General features: G+C 38.8%; 1 long non-coding RNA gene across 1 annotated transcript in view; it reads left to right on the top strand.

The window, feature by feature from the left end:
- LOC130468140 (uncharacterized) overlaps nt 1-11,459 on the top strand; it is a 34,654-nt gene extending 23,195 nt beyond the window's left edge. The window contains exon 9 of the long non-coding RNA XR_008928659.1: nt 11,171-11,459. This is a non-coding gene — a long non-coding RNA (uncharacterized lncRNA). The remainder of the gene's footprint in view (nt 1-11,170) is intronic.
- The last annotated feature ends 4,098 nt before the right edge of the window (nt 11,460-15,557 follow it).

Here is a 15,557-nt window from a genome sequence, read left to right as displayed (position 1 = left end):
AAGTGTCAACCAACGAAAGTTATGGTCCAATTAGCCTAAGTCTGAGAGTTGCTTGGTCAAGTATTATAGGCTTACGCCACGTCATTATTTTGAGTCTAGGCCACCTCCTTATATTCCTACATGGGTCATAATCAGAAAATTGATGAAAGTTCGAGTCCAAATCACAACTTCCAATTAAATCCCGGAAACTGTAAAAAATTATTTTCGATGTAATTCTTTCGTTAAATTTCAACAAGGTAAAAATAACATTTTGAATCTACGCTATTTGCACATTTTAAGAAACGACTAAATACGCTTGCAAAGTAAGACAATTTAAAAGGTCCACCCTAGGCCTACTAAAATTAAAGGTCCACCCTAGGCCCACTAAAATTAAAGGTCCACTATAGGCCTACCAAACGAGGCTCACTTAGTCTCGCCTCGTGACTCAAAAACCACAACCATCTACCTTTTAGCCCAAGTAAAAAAAATTTGAAGTATTTATGTTGGGGAGAAATCCCACGCAAAAAGAAGAAAAATAGAAAGAGAAAAGAGCAAGCCATGAAATACTTAAAAAGAAAGAGAAGAGGGAGAGCGAAAAGAGCGAGCCATGAAATACTTAGCCCGTACCTCCCAAAGTGCGAAATTTACCCAAGTAAAAGAAGGAAAAGAACTGAGTCAACCAATCCAAATCATCCCACAAAAGCTACATAAAGTTCTACGATGTCTACCCTTTCCAGTCCTTATGTTCTTAGACGCCTTCGCTCTGGGGCCCCTGTTCAGCTCATTTAACCCATCCATGTTCTCATAGCCATAACCCAAGAAACCATTACCTCGACTCTTGTTCTCGAACTTGTTGTCAACCGCAAACCACGCACGGCCATTGACACGTGCGTCATACCCATTATTTCCAAATCCCAAACCTGCTCTTGCACCACCATTAGCATAATAACCATATAACTTGTTTTGATACATCCTGTTGATATACCCTTGAGCCGTCCCCATGCTATTCATTGGCCTTGGTTGACGTAATCCTCATATTCGACTAATACCTATACAACTTATCCTATCTCATTCAACCCATCTTTCAAGCCGTCTTGAGTCACAAATAAAAAAGAGACAAATGAAAAGTACATTCTACACTCAAAAATGAAAATTAAAAAAAAATTAAAGAATGTGAATAATAAAAAAGAAACTTTGCAAAGCGCCTCTAAAGTTAGTCTAAAAAGAAAAAGAAGCATTTAGTGCATCAAAAAAGGTCCGCCCAGAAATCATTTTCATCGCCCATAGCTGGGCGCCGAAAACTTTGACGCCCCAGCCTGGGCGTTGAAACTCTCTGCCTGCCAAGTTTTGTTCAGAAGTGCTCATCATTTTATCCGCACATACACGGAACAATAACGAACACTTGGAGGGGTACAGCACGTATTCAGATATACGTACCACCAAAGAAATACATGTACTCAATCAAAAGAAACAATATAAAATAAATTTTAGGCTTACGGCAAGGCAGCAGATTAAAATAATAATAAACTCCACTTATTCCACCGTTTCAAATAATACGTTTCCACCTCAGAACGTACTTGTTTAAAATCGGCATTCTAAAAAAACCATTTTCTAGGCTAAGAACTACGCAAGACCTGATTCCAAATTAAATCTATTTAAGGCGGATACGTAGGCAATCCATGATTCGGTCCAACCAATTTGCAAAAATATTAAAGCCTATAGAAAAACAAGAATAAAAAATAGAAGTCCCTTATTGAAATTTAATTACTTGCAATCCAAGTCGAAAGAAAAATTTAAATCAAAGGAAGAATCCAAGTCACCAAGATGCCAAAACGAGCATACATCGAAAAATAATAAGGGCACGTACCCTTGCCAGAAGGAGCACTCACACTCCTAGGCACTTAGCCAAGACTCAAAAGATCGCTTTGCCTCAATTGAATGGGGGCTAGCGCAAACGTCCATGACCTCTAAAGTACTCGACTTGACCCTCCCTAAAGCGAACTAACTCACTTAAAGACCTTCTTTCACCACTAGACATAAGTCGTTCGCTTAAAGAACTTTTTTCACCACTAGACACAGTCATAATCGCCAACAAGTAGTAAAGGCAGTGAGCTTGCAATAAAGAGAATTGTTCTACGGCATTGCCCCATCGTTCCTTCGAACTCAGGGCACCCGTTCATGGTAATTCAAATGCTTGTGAATCTCCTTTGAAAAAAAATAAAAATCAGACATTGACAATAGGACTTGGCACTTAACCAAGGCTCACCCTACTCAGACATATGACACGGGCAAATCGAAATCTGAAACATCATTAATGGGAAGACATAACATCAACTGGGGGCTAAAGATTGAAATGAAAGAGCTAGAGAAAGAACTAAGTATACCTTGACCTTTTGTACAGACATACACCAAGTAAATCTAAGTCAATTTGAAAACGGTTTATATTCCCGCAATTCTGGAAAAGATGGCCTTAAAAGCCTAAAGCATATGCCAGACGGGCACAAGTATATCTTGACGCCTGCACCCTGGCTTCCAACAAATCCTTAGACAGCATTCCAAAAATCATAACAGTATTTTGATTCACTCATGTAATCCTGTACGAACCCTTCTATAAGTCAAACTTACTTAGGACACCTCGGATTGTACACAGTAGGATTCGGATTTTAAATAATTTTCAAATAATTTTCAAAGACTTTTTCGAACATAATAAAGTGTCGTTGGTTTAATCTAAGTATGCGTTTATCCCAATGTTGCAAGTGAGTCAAAAAGATTTCTAAATATGATTATGGGTAAAAAAAAGGCACCTAGCTTTTGGTCAAGGCACACTTCAACATGTGACTACCTTGACCATGGTAATGTCGCACAATACGACATTTACAAGAGAAGTAGCAAATCACTACTCAAACGTACCTCGCACTAAACGAGTCTGGTTCAAACTATTCATGATCCGTGTCACCATGAATGCATAAAAACGTATGCCAAGCATTATAGCACCAAGCCAATCCCGTAGATACAGTTGGGGGCTTGAGAAAAACACTCTAAAAATGCTCGAAATGACGATTTCATCGCAAATTCTCGACGCTAATGCTATACATATGTCATAGGGGGCTCAATCCTAAGCTTTAATCGTGTAAAACGAACCTTAGAATGGCTACAACCCCTCCCAAATTCTAAGCGCTACTTAGAATATATAAAGTCACCCCACTAACAAGGGTAACTGAAAATCGCGAGTCACCAAAACTCCGATCACACTACTGCACATAACGCTCGCCCTACAAGCGCCTGTTACACAGTCTACCTCGTTCCAAAGCAAAAGCGAAAGAAAAAAAAATCAAGGATAAGAACTGTCAAAATATACCCAGAAATCATTTTCAACGCCCAGAGCTGGGCGCCAATATAACGCCCCAGCCTGGGCGCTGAATCTTTCTGCTAGCCAAGTTTTGCCCAGATAAAAAAAAAGGGGGGAAGAAACACCTATGAATCCTCGCATCAAACGAAGTAATAAGCCGTGCAAACCCACGCAGAAGATGCTACACTTGTTCGAACACCTGAACGAGGCATGATGAAGTACTCCAATGCAAAATAATAATATCCCAACACCTGGAGGAATGTTCTAAGACACGCCGTTAGGCCACACAAGCCTACGTCGCACCATAAGTTCAACCGTCCCACGGTACAAGTCTAAAAGAAGAGTAAGGCATATTGCACTAATGTAGGCACGACCAAAGAGCATGTGTAAAAGAGGCAAAGACTACTTATCGCCCAAATTCAAAATGCAAGCCACACGACTTCTACATTAAGGATTAAAGGTAGCAAAATATTACCTACCACGAAAGGGATAGCTCGCACCTACACGAGCGGAACCCCAAGGCATCTTTCTCGAAAGAACCTACAAAAATCGTACGCCAAAAGGAAGCATCCCAACATGCATACTTGGGGGATCCAAGCTACGAAACAACCATAGCAAAATAAAAACCTCGAAGCAAATGTTTGAACAATCAAAAGGGCACGATGTTTGAGCCTACCTCGTAAATGGGCCTGAACCCTATCAAGCTTCTAAGCAAACTATTCAAAATCAGTGCTCAAAAAAAAATGATTCAAGCAAACTGATAAATGGACCGCACACAACGGCCATTCTGTGAACGCTCATTCACACATTCATATCATCATTCTAAGTATCGAACATTTACGAACGCGTTCAAAAGAAGAAAAAAAGAGAGAGAAAAACGAACGAACAAGAGGCCAACTGTGTCATCAAGAAACCTCGCCAGAATTCATTTTCAGCGCCCAGCGCCGGGCGCCGAAATCCTTAACGCCCAGGCCTGGGCGCCGAAATGAACCCAGGCTCAAAAAAGGCCTTAACTTCTATTGGGCCCTGCCGCATCCATTTAACTCGAAAATTGCCAATTTCCTTACTGAAAGTTGCACCTCACGACTTTGTCAAGAGTAGCACACCACTACGAAGATCGCTCGCACTTACGAGCATGATCCCAAACACAATCAAGGACATTACAAAATGCGTATCCCCAAAGAACCTCTTTGACAAGAACTGACCGCCAAGCACGAGTACTTGATAGCTCGAAAGAAAAAAAAATATATCTAAAAAAAAAAGGGGTATGCAAAGTTAAAACAATATTCCCAGACTACGCTGTACAAAGTCCCGTGTTTGGATAATCTCAAAAGAAAAAGAACCGGTTTACGACCTCTAGACAAAGGTCGCCGTTGATACTTATACATGGTCCCCCAATCAAGGACCCAGGTAGTGGCAAGATTGAGCCGTAAAGATTAGCTCAAAATCATGAAAGATGATGACCACAAGACAATGGTCCGTCTAAGCACGTTGTCAACCCACATTCAGGTTACAACTAAACCCGAGCATCCCTCGAAAGAATTCGCTCCTGCGAGAATGAATAAGAAAAGAAATTCTCAAAGAAATCACAAGAACAAATGAAATAGGGACTTGCCCACCTCAATCGGGCAAGATCGCGCCACGAACCGCGCGAGTTCCAAATAGAAAAACGAATTCAGGGATGTCCACCCTTAGCGGACAGGGCTCGCCCACCTTCAGCGGGCGGGGTCTGCGTCACTAGCCGCACAGATCCTCAGTTTTCGAAAAATAGAATCTTCAAAAAACACAATGAAACAGGCTCGCCATCTTTAGCCGGCAGGGTCTACGTCACAAACCGCGTAGGTCCTTATCTTCAAATTTCAAAAACAGATTCGTCCACTTCTATCGGACGGGGTGTCCACCCTTAGCGGACAGGCTCGCCATCTTTAGCCGGCGGGGTCTGCGTCACTAACCGCGCAGGTCCTTAGTCGCTGCAGCGATAACCTTTATCGGTTTTCCCTTATTCCAAAAATTAAAGGATCGGTTTTCCCTTTTTCCAAAAATTAAAGGATTGGTTTTCCGTTTTTCCAAAAAAGAACGATGTGATCGGTTTTCCCTTTTTCCAAAAATTAAAGGATTAGTTTTCCGTTTTTCCAAAAAAGAACGATGTGATCGGTTTTCCCTTTTTCCAAAAGTTAAAGGATTGGTTTTCCGTTTTTCCAAAAAAGAACGATGTGATCGGTTTTCCCTTTTTCCAAAAATTAAAGGATTGGTTTTCCGCTTTTCCAAAAAAGAACGATGTGATTGGTTTTCCCTTTTTTCCAAAAATTAAAGGATTGGTTTTCCGTTTTTTCAAAAAAGAACGATGTGCTGGATTTTCCTTCGTTTTACGTCCCATAAAAACAAGGGGGTTTTCTCGTTTAACTAGCCTTGAAAATGAGAATCTTTAAAAACATTTTTACCTCGTGGTTGGGCTTGGCCAGGCCCAATTACACTTTATAGCTTTGATTTCGAAAACATCTGTAGCTACTCCCAATGACAAAGTGAGGGAGTTTCTACGCCTCTTTAGATACTTCCAATGAAAAAGTGAGGGAGTATTCTATACTATCCGTTGACAAATCCCAATGACACGTGAGGGATATGTCGACATTTCAAGTGATGACCCTTAAGTCAAATGTTATCACTCGGGGGCTCGTGTGACCCTCGCAAAACAGGTCTCATACACCATGGCTTGTGTGGCGCACTCCGTCTAGTACTTTGACCATCGTCTTATTCCAAGACTCAGTCAAAGTGGGGGCTAACTGTAGACACCTACTTTTGTCCCCATTCCCGAAAGGGAAGGCTCGATGATGAGAACGTAAATCCCCACTTGACAACGCATCTCCTATAAAATAACGAATCTCATTACCCCTTTTCATTTCACCCGAAACTTGCTATTTATGGAAACCTGCTAAAAATAGTAACTGCCGTAATAGGTAGTTGTTAAAAGTGGCAAGTCATAAAATATAGAAACCTGTCAGAATTAGGTGTTGCACTCCAACATAAATCCTAAATGAGATAGAAATTGCGAGAGAATCTTATTCCTAATATGATTCGAAAGTAAGAGTCACGTATTAATTAAAATCCTAACGAGCCTAGAGTTCGTAACGGGCCCAGACGCATCCCGTCACAAGGTTAATACGCAGTAAAGGACTCAATTAAATCTCAAATACTCCGGATTCTAGGAATCCGAATCAGACTAAGAAAAACAGCCCAGACCCTATTTTCAACGCCTGGCTCTAGGCGCCGAAATCTTCGGCGCCCAGGCCTGGGCGCTGAAAATACCTGGTACGTGTTTTTTCCTAATTCCTCGTGGATTAGAATTCTGCAATTCTATCTTTCCACGAACTCTTTCCTATAAATAGACCCTTAAGTTCGACGTGAAAAGAAGACCCTTAAGTTCCTAATTATATTCTGAGTATTGACTCTAAACCCCTAAGCCTAAGCCTCACGCTGCAAAACTGGTCACGCGTTCTGTCGCAATCGATCCATAAATCGAACAGAGCGTATCCCGTCCCATAATTTGAGATTCGTTAAATAAAAGGAGAAATAGCAAAGTCAAAGTGGTTAGTTTTCTGAGAACCGTGACGCACCTCTCAAGGGTGTGTCGTAATGTGTCCCTTTTCCATGATTTAATTGCTTTCCTCGCCCTTTTATGAACTGTTAAACTAACTAAAATCTGATTGTTCGATCACGCTTAATAAATATGATATTTTTGGGAAATTGGATTATCATGCTAGGTCCCTTAAAAAAATCTAAATCAGATAATCGCGTTCGATCTAGTACCATATGTTGCATATTGATAAAATCAACTCAGATTAGTTTAATAGTTAACGCATGTCCCTTCAATTATTATGCTGAGCTAGTAAGGATATCCTGCATCTGGAGTTATCGAAGAGCGAGTACTCCTCTCGGTAGTTACAGTCCCCCAAACCCTCAATCTCTACCCTGCGGGTGTACGTTGAGCGATCCCCACCACCAGGGATCACAAGGGAACCTACGGCCGTCGTGGTCGAACATAATTGCACTCCCTTTATGTCGCGATAGCCGGGTTTTGTCAGTTTTTCTCATTGTCGTTAAAAAATGAATGGCGACTCCTATATTACTAGTCAATTGGGTGTAAACTCACAGGAAATCCAATTACACTTGATTTGACAAAAAGAAGCGTCACACCCACGAGGGACGAGGTCACGCATTAGCCTCGTGCTTTTTCGACCCCCTCACAACAGGCCAGCTTCCTCCTCCTCTTTTCTTGGTTCTTTTTTCGCACGCTACACCACCACGCTGCCACCAGCGCACCACCGTGTGCGACTCTTCCGTCCAGTCATCCCTCAGTCGTGCCCCTGTCTGCCGGCAGCCTTGCCCTCTACTCTTTTAAGTTAATTCTTTACCCTTTTATTTAATTAATGTAATATTTATGTTCTAATAATTTAATTAAGGTTTTCATGATTTAAATTATTAGTTTTGATAATTTATATTTAGAATTCAGATTTTATGTTGATATTATAAACTAATTTATTTTCAGATTTGTTAATCGTGTATGAGTTAGATTTTTAATTATGTTTTATTAATTTAATTTATGTTTTCTTGAATTAAATTTATAGTTTTATGATTTAATTATGAATTTCATATTTATATGTTTTGCATAATTAAATTATTGATTTTCAGATTATATAAATTGATTGAAATAAGAGTTTGAATTATTTAAAGTATGAATTTTAAGGTTTTAATGGTTTTAAATCATGGTAGGATAGTTGTGGGTTATTAAAATTATTGTTTCAACGTTCTAGGCATGTTAAATTGGCCTTGGCAAAGTTTTAAACGAGTTTATATTGCAGGAAATTTAAGTATGATGCTTTGAAGAGTTTTCAACGAATTTCAATAATTATGATGCTAGGAAATCAAATATTTAAGTTTTGATATTGGGGAAGGTTCTAAATATGTTTAGGATACATTCAGAATGCTTTATTATGATTGCCAATGATTAGAAGTTGATTGGGAATCCTTGTTGGTTGTTTTAGGCGGAGAATTCTCTTTAGGCGACTTTTGAAAGTGTTAAAGTGTCGTATCAGTTTGTTTACACAAGGTACGTACATACATGTGTGCTTGGAATGTGTGTTATTTGTTGAAACCATGTTGAAATCGTTGATGAACTTGGTTATGTTCAGATTGTTGTTGAACTTGGTTATGTTGATATTATTGATGAACTTGGTCATGTTGAATTTGCATGTTTAATATTGTTGGATGGACATATTGGGCATACATTTCGTTATGAGAATTATAGCATGTTAGTATGGATGATTGATACAGACATGTTGGTTGCTAAGTGACTTGGTTTGTTAATTTGGACTTTAAATTTGTTGTACTATTTATATTTCCTTATTTTCGTTGGTTGGTTTTTGGTATTAAACCTGTAATTGTGAGGGGGTCGAAAAAGCGCGAGGCTAATGCGTGACCTTGTCCCTCGTGGGTGTGACGATTCTTTTATTTCAATCAAGTGTAATTGGATTTCCTGTGAGTTTACACCCAATTGACTAGTAATATAGGAGTCGCCATTCAGTTTTTAACGACAATGAGAAAAACTGACAAAACCCGGTTATCGTGACATAAAGGGAGTGCAATTATGTTTGACCACGACGGCCGTAGGTTCCCTTGTGATCCCTGGTGTGGGGATCTCTCAATATACACCCGCAAGGTAGAGATTGAGGGTTCGGGGGACTGTAACTACCGAGAGGAGTACTTCGCTCGTCGATAACTCCAGAGGCAGGATATCCTTACTAGCTCAGCATAAATAATTGAAGGGACATGTGTTAACTATTAAACTAATCTGAGTTGATTTTAGCAATATGCAACATATAATACTAATTCGATCGTGATTATCTGATTTAAATAGCATTAAGGGACCTAGCATGATAATCCGATTTCCCAAAATATTATATTTGTTAGGCGTGATAGAACGATCAGATTAGGTTAGTTTAACAGTTCAAAAGGGCGAGGAAAGCAGTTAAATCATCGAAAAGGGACACATTACGACGCACCCTTGAGAGGTGCGTCACGGTTCTCAGAAAACTAACCACTTTGACTTTGATATTTCTCCTTTTTATTTAACGAATCTCAATTATGGGACAGGATACGTTCTGTTCGATTTATGGATCGATTGCGACAGAACGCGTGAACAGTTTCGCAGCGAGAGGCTTAGGCTAAGGGTTGGAGTCAATACTCAGAATATAATTGTGTGTTGTTGTGTTATTTCACGTCGAAACTAGGGGCCTATTTATAGGGAAGAGTTCGTGGAAAGATAAAATTGCAGAGTTCTAATCCGCAAAGAGTTAGGAAAAAACACGTACCCAGGTATTTTCAGCGCCCAGGCCTGGGCGCCGAAGATTTCGGCGCCCAGAGCCAGGCGTTGAAAATAGGGTCTGGGCAGTTTTGTTTAGTCAGATTCGGATTCCTAAAATCCGTAGAGTTTGAGATTAATTCGAGTCTTTTAGCGCGTATCAATTTTGTGACGGAATGCGTCTGGGCCCGTTACGAACTCTAGGCTCGTTAGGATTTTAATTAATACGTAACTCTTATTTCTGAATCATATTAGGAATAGGATTCTTGCAGTTTTCTATCCCATTTAGGATTTATGTTGGAATGCAACACCTAATTCTGACAGGTTTCTATCCTTTATGATTTGCCACTTTTAGAAGCTACCTTTTACGGCAATTACTATTTTTAGCAGGTTTCCATAAATAGCAGGTTTCGGGTGAAATGAAATGGGGAATCGAGATTCGTTTATTTTATAGGAGATGCGTTGTCAAGTGGAGTTTTTATGCTTTCATCATCGAACCTTTCCCTTGCGGGAACGGGGACAAAAGTAGGTGTCTACAGTAATCGATTATTTATATACCTAAAGTTAGTTTTATGTTTTCCACTGCAAAATTCTGAATAAGCCGTTACGTTTTCACACGGGCGATAATGCCTTGATAATTCTCTACGTTTTATATTAAACGGTTATTTTAGAAAAGAGAGAATTATCGGGGTGTTACAATACTAGCAGGCCACTGACAGCCAGTAATATTTCAAAAAGTTAGCTGCTAATATACTTGAAATTCAATTATCTGCTTGGTTGAAAGGCTAGGAAGGTATCACCAAAATGCTTGTCAACAAAGACGAGATTTTCTGGTGATATTCTATCTGGTTTAACTGGTGCATATACACCATCAGTGGGGATAAAAAAAATAAAAACCTAGCTCAAATTTAATGTAAAAAGGTCGGGGTTCAATCTCCACTTGGAGTACTTGACATATGTGCCAGCAGATTTTGTTTTATTGAAAAAGTAAATAATTTCAGATATTTCTGTATATCATTGTACCACACAAGGAATCACAAACAATTAGATGGTTATGATGTATTCTTAAGAACATCAAAGTACCATGGAATTACAAATGACTTCTCTAGCTATTAGTTGCATCATCTGCCTTATGTCATCTATAGGGTAGATCACGTACGGGGAGATTTAGAATGTAGAAGTGGATAGCTGCATCATCTGCCTTATGTCATCTATATGGTAGATCATCTGCCTTATGGAATTACAGATGGGTAAGACTGCGCTAGGCTGATCATTCTAGCACATCTTGTTACAACCCAAATATATAGGTTCTTGTTTGATGAACAGAGAATACTCTAGCACAACAATACGAAAGAAGTCATGTTCATTTTAATTCGAAAGTTCCAGTCACCAGTTTGTTTTATTTTTTTATCGTAGACCTTCTCTTAGTTTATTTTTACACTGTGGGAGAAACTATTAACATACTTACCATTTTTTATTTTTTTAAGGTCAATGATGCATTTGAAGAAGATGATGGTGGTGGAAGAAAAGAATCAAGGGATGATGCATAACTTCTTAAACTATGAAGCTCATATTCTTGAAGTTGTAGGCTTTAATTCGAGTGGCCTTTGTTTTGAAGATGACATCTATCTATCTATCTATACTATATATTAAAAGGCGTTTCAAAAGAAGTTTACATGCCACATGGCGCTCTGCTTATTAGTCATTAACTCTATGCGATTTTCACATACATGAAAAAAATGAGAAATATGGTTTGCATAAGGATTGAACCCCTAACCTTGTGTTTAAATAATAAAGAATTTACCACTATGACATGACGTGTTTCATGTTATCATTGCGAAAATAAAAATAAATAAATGAAAATGTTACTAATGTGGTAACCTGGGGCATCGCTCGGGCCCAAAAACTAGTTTTAGAATAACAAGTTAGAATTTTAAAAGTAAACGTGATGTTTTGGAGATACTAGCTAATTAAATAGTTTTGATAATATGTTAACTTAATTCGATATGTTTTGGAGCGAGTACGTACTATTATATAAATTAATATATAATTAGTATCCTTAATTAGTTATCATCTATCGATATCATTGTGTCATTTCAAGTTGAAGTTGTTCGTGCTATAGTTGTGTTTGATTTTAGCCTATTAGGTTTCATGCAGGTTGATTTTGATTCGTGCAAAAAAAAAAATTCTCGACGCGTTTGAGTGTCAAAAGCTACTTTCCGCAATATGTAATTGATCACCCGCAAAAATAATCCTTACGCTATATGGCGTCGAGAATAAACATCACTACTTCAAACATCATCGACATTCTCGACGCTGAAAGGCGCCAAAAACTATATGTAGACACGAAAAACCGTCGAGAAATTCGACGCCATCAAGCGTCGAGAATTTCTCTACAGCCAAATTCTCGAAACTGGGTTTGAGTGTCGAGAAAAATTTTCTCGACGCTTTTAAGCGTCGATAATTAGCCAAAAAAGCGTCGAGAAATAATGCGTTTTGTAGTAGTGAATGCGTGAAAGATGTTGATCAAAAAAATTGGTGGGAGATAAGAAAATCAAGGATAGATGGAGGTTCTACTTTGATAACTTGTTCAATGGGGATCAAGGGCGCTATATTGGGGATACAAGTTAACCTAGACTTTATGCAAAGAATTCAAAAGAGATAAGTCGAAATGGCACTGAAAAAGATGGAACGCAAGAGGGTAGTGGGGCCCGATGGTATACCTATCAAAATCTGGAGATGCTTGGGAGAGAGAGGGGTTGTATAACAACTCTTTTCAACAAGATTTAGGGAAGTAATAGGATGCCATTAGAGTGGAGGAAAAGTACTATCATCCCCTTGTACAAGAATAAGGGTGATGTCCAGGATTGTGCCAACTGTCGAGGAATCAAATTAATGAGTCATACTTTGAAACTTTGGGAGAAGATTATTGAGCAAAGATTAAGGAGAACTGTGAAGATTTCAGAGAACCGGTTTGGATATATGCCTGGGAGATCGACTATGTAGGCCATTCATCTTATAAGAAAACTAATGGAGAATTATCGGGTTAAGAAGAAGGATTTACATATGGTTTTCATTGATTTGGTGAAGGCGTATGATAAGGTAACAAGGAAAATTCTTTGGTGGGCATTAAGTAGAAAAAAAATTCCGAGGAAGTATATTGATATCATCAAAGACATGTATGAGGGAGTTAGCACGAGTGTGAGAACTAGTGTTGGTAAGACCGAATAATTCCCCATTACGATTGGAGTGCATCAAGGTTCTGCACTTAGCCCGTTTCTTTTTGCTGTAGTCATGGACGAATTGACGAGGTCAATTCAAGATGGTATACCCTAGTGCATGATGTTTGCAGATGATATTGTGTTGATTGATGAAACAAAAGAAGGAGTGGAAAGTAAATTGGAGTTATGGAGACTAACTTTGGAATCTCGGGGTTTTAGGCTGAGTAGAAACAACACGGAATACATGGAGTGTAAGTTTAGTGGAGTCCAAGACAGAGAGACAGAGGCGATTACCTTATATGAGAAAATTGTCCAAGGCTCTAAATGTTCTGTTATTTAGGATCTGTTATCCAAAAGGATGGGGAATTGGATGGCGATGTGGCTCATAGAATCAAAGCAGGTTGGTTGAAGTGGAAAGGTGCCACGGGGTTCCTATGTGATCTAGACATGCCCCAAATATTGAAGGGAAAATTTTACCGCATGACAATTCGATCGATTTTGTTATACGGAATGTTGGGCAGTGAAACATTGACACGTGCATAAGATGAATGTGGCGGAGATGCGAATGTTACGTTAGATGTGTGAGCATACAAGAAAGGATCGTTTTAGGAATAAGATTATTAGGAAGAAAGTTAGGGTTGCACCGATAGAGTTTAAGATGATGGGAAATCGTTTAAAATGGTTTGGACATGTAAGCAGAAGATCAAGTGATGCCCCCCGGTTAGGAGGCTAGAAGGGTGGCAAAGTGATTGAATTGCAAGGGGTAAGGAAAGACCTAAGTAAACTTGAAGGAAGGTGATTGAGCATGATATGAGCTTTCTTGGAATTAAGGAAAATATGGCGTTGGATAGGATATAGTGAAGGGAGAGAATATACATTGATGACTTTATTTGACTTATATAGTTTCCATTTTTTTTTCTTTTTTTAATTTTTTTTAATTTTACATGCTAGTTTGAAATGTGCTTATTTTACTTATTTATTTATTTTAAACTTTACTTACTTTTATTATCCCTGATACGGAGTAATATTTTGTCTGTAATATATATACATTTCCCTCTTATCTTTCTTTCATTAATTCCACTTTCTCCCTCTTCCTTGTTTTTTATTTTTTAACTTCCTGCTCCTTTCTGGTTTGATTGGTGACAATGACGATCTTCTACGACGATTCATGTTAGCCGACCCCAAATCATTTTGGGACTAAGGCTTTGTTGTTGTTGTAAATATTTTGCAGGGACAAACTTAATGCCCATGAAGATACAGGTATTGCTGAATGATGTCAAAGAACTATTGAATAATTTTGATAGTATTTCTTCTCGCCACATTTTTTGAAAAGTCAATCGCGCATCAGATTATGTTGCCGCCTTAGGTCATCCCATACAGACCCACCACAAATTGATTGTAATACCTCGTATTTTTATAATATTTATAAATATATTTTATTATATTTATAAAGCATTTTACGATTTATTATCGTTTAAATAATATTTAAACGCATTGCATTTAATGTATTCTAATTAATTAGAATATTTATTATTTTAATTAATTACGAAACGAATTTAATTCTTGAGTCGGGAAATTAAATGAGTTGCAAATGATTTTTAAAGCTTCGGGTTTAAATAAAAAGTCCAATTCGTTTTATTAAACGAGCCCAATCCAAACAGCTTAATTTAAATCCTAAGCTAGCCCAATTCATTTAATTCCTAAGCCCAACTCAAATATCCTAAGCCTAGCCCATCAAGGGATTAGGGAGCCTATAAATAGACTCCCCCATCATTAAATGAACCCCTAAAATTTCATAAAGCCCCTTTTTGATTTCTTGCACCTCACTCCTCTCCTCTCTTTGCTCGGCACACCGCACGCCCGCACAGCAGTGCTCGTGCGCCCGTGCTACTCGGCCTCACGCCCAGCGCTGCGTGCCTCGCGCCCGTCGCTCGCACGCTCCCTCTCTTCCTCTCTCTCCCTCGCGCACAACGCGCCCCTGCTTCGCTCACCTTCCCTCGCGCACAGCGCCCACACTCTTGCCTTCTCTCGCTCTCTCCTCGCGCACAGCGCGCGCCCCTGCTGCCCTCGTCGCAGCGCGCGCCCCTGTGCCTCGTCCCCTCGCTGCTGCGCGCACACACACGGTCGTGTGTGTGTGTTGTTCGTGTTCGTTTTCCAATCTCTTTTCGCCCAATCACATTAATTCGTGGTTGTTCCGTGCTATAGGCTGGCTTGGTATAATTCTCTTCTTCCTTACCTATTCTATTTAAATTCCGTATTTTAAATTATTATATTAATATTGTTTTGAGTAATTAAAATGCTGGGAACCGGTTATGAATACCGTGGTTTGAGGATTTGTGTGTTGTGATTCATTAGGTTTGTTTTAATTATCAAAGGATGAATTTTCAGATTTGTTTATTGAATAAAGCATTGATTTTTATGATAATAAACTAGTGTTATTGGGATTTTCAAGTTAGGGTTTTAACCTAGACCTAATGAGTCAATTGATTAGCCTAATTAAGTGATGATTTTAATTATGATAATCAATTATATTTTCAGATTTGAATAAAGGTTTAAAGTGTCGATTTTTATTGATTTTAAAGGCGGAAAAAGTATGTTTTCGTACTAGGGATTGATTTTGCAAATTGAGACGATTTATTATTGAAAAACGATT

Source organism: Spinacia oleracea, chromosome 1 (genome assembly GCF_020520425.1).
Source record: "Spinacia oleracea cultivar Varoflay chromosome 1, BTI_SOV_V1, whole genome shotgun sequence".
Taxonomy (NCBI): Eukaryota; Viridiplantae; Streptophyta; class Magnoliopsida; order Caryophyllales; family Amaranthaceae; genus Spinacia; species Spinacia oleracea.
Note: the sequence above shows the minus strand (reverse complement) of the source record. Positions and strands in the feature narration are given on the sequence as shown.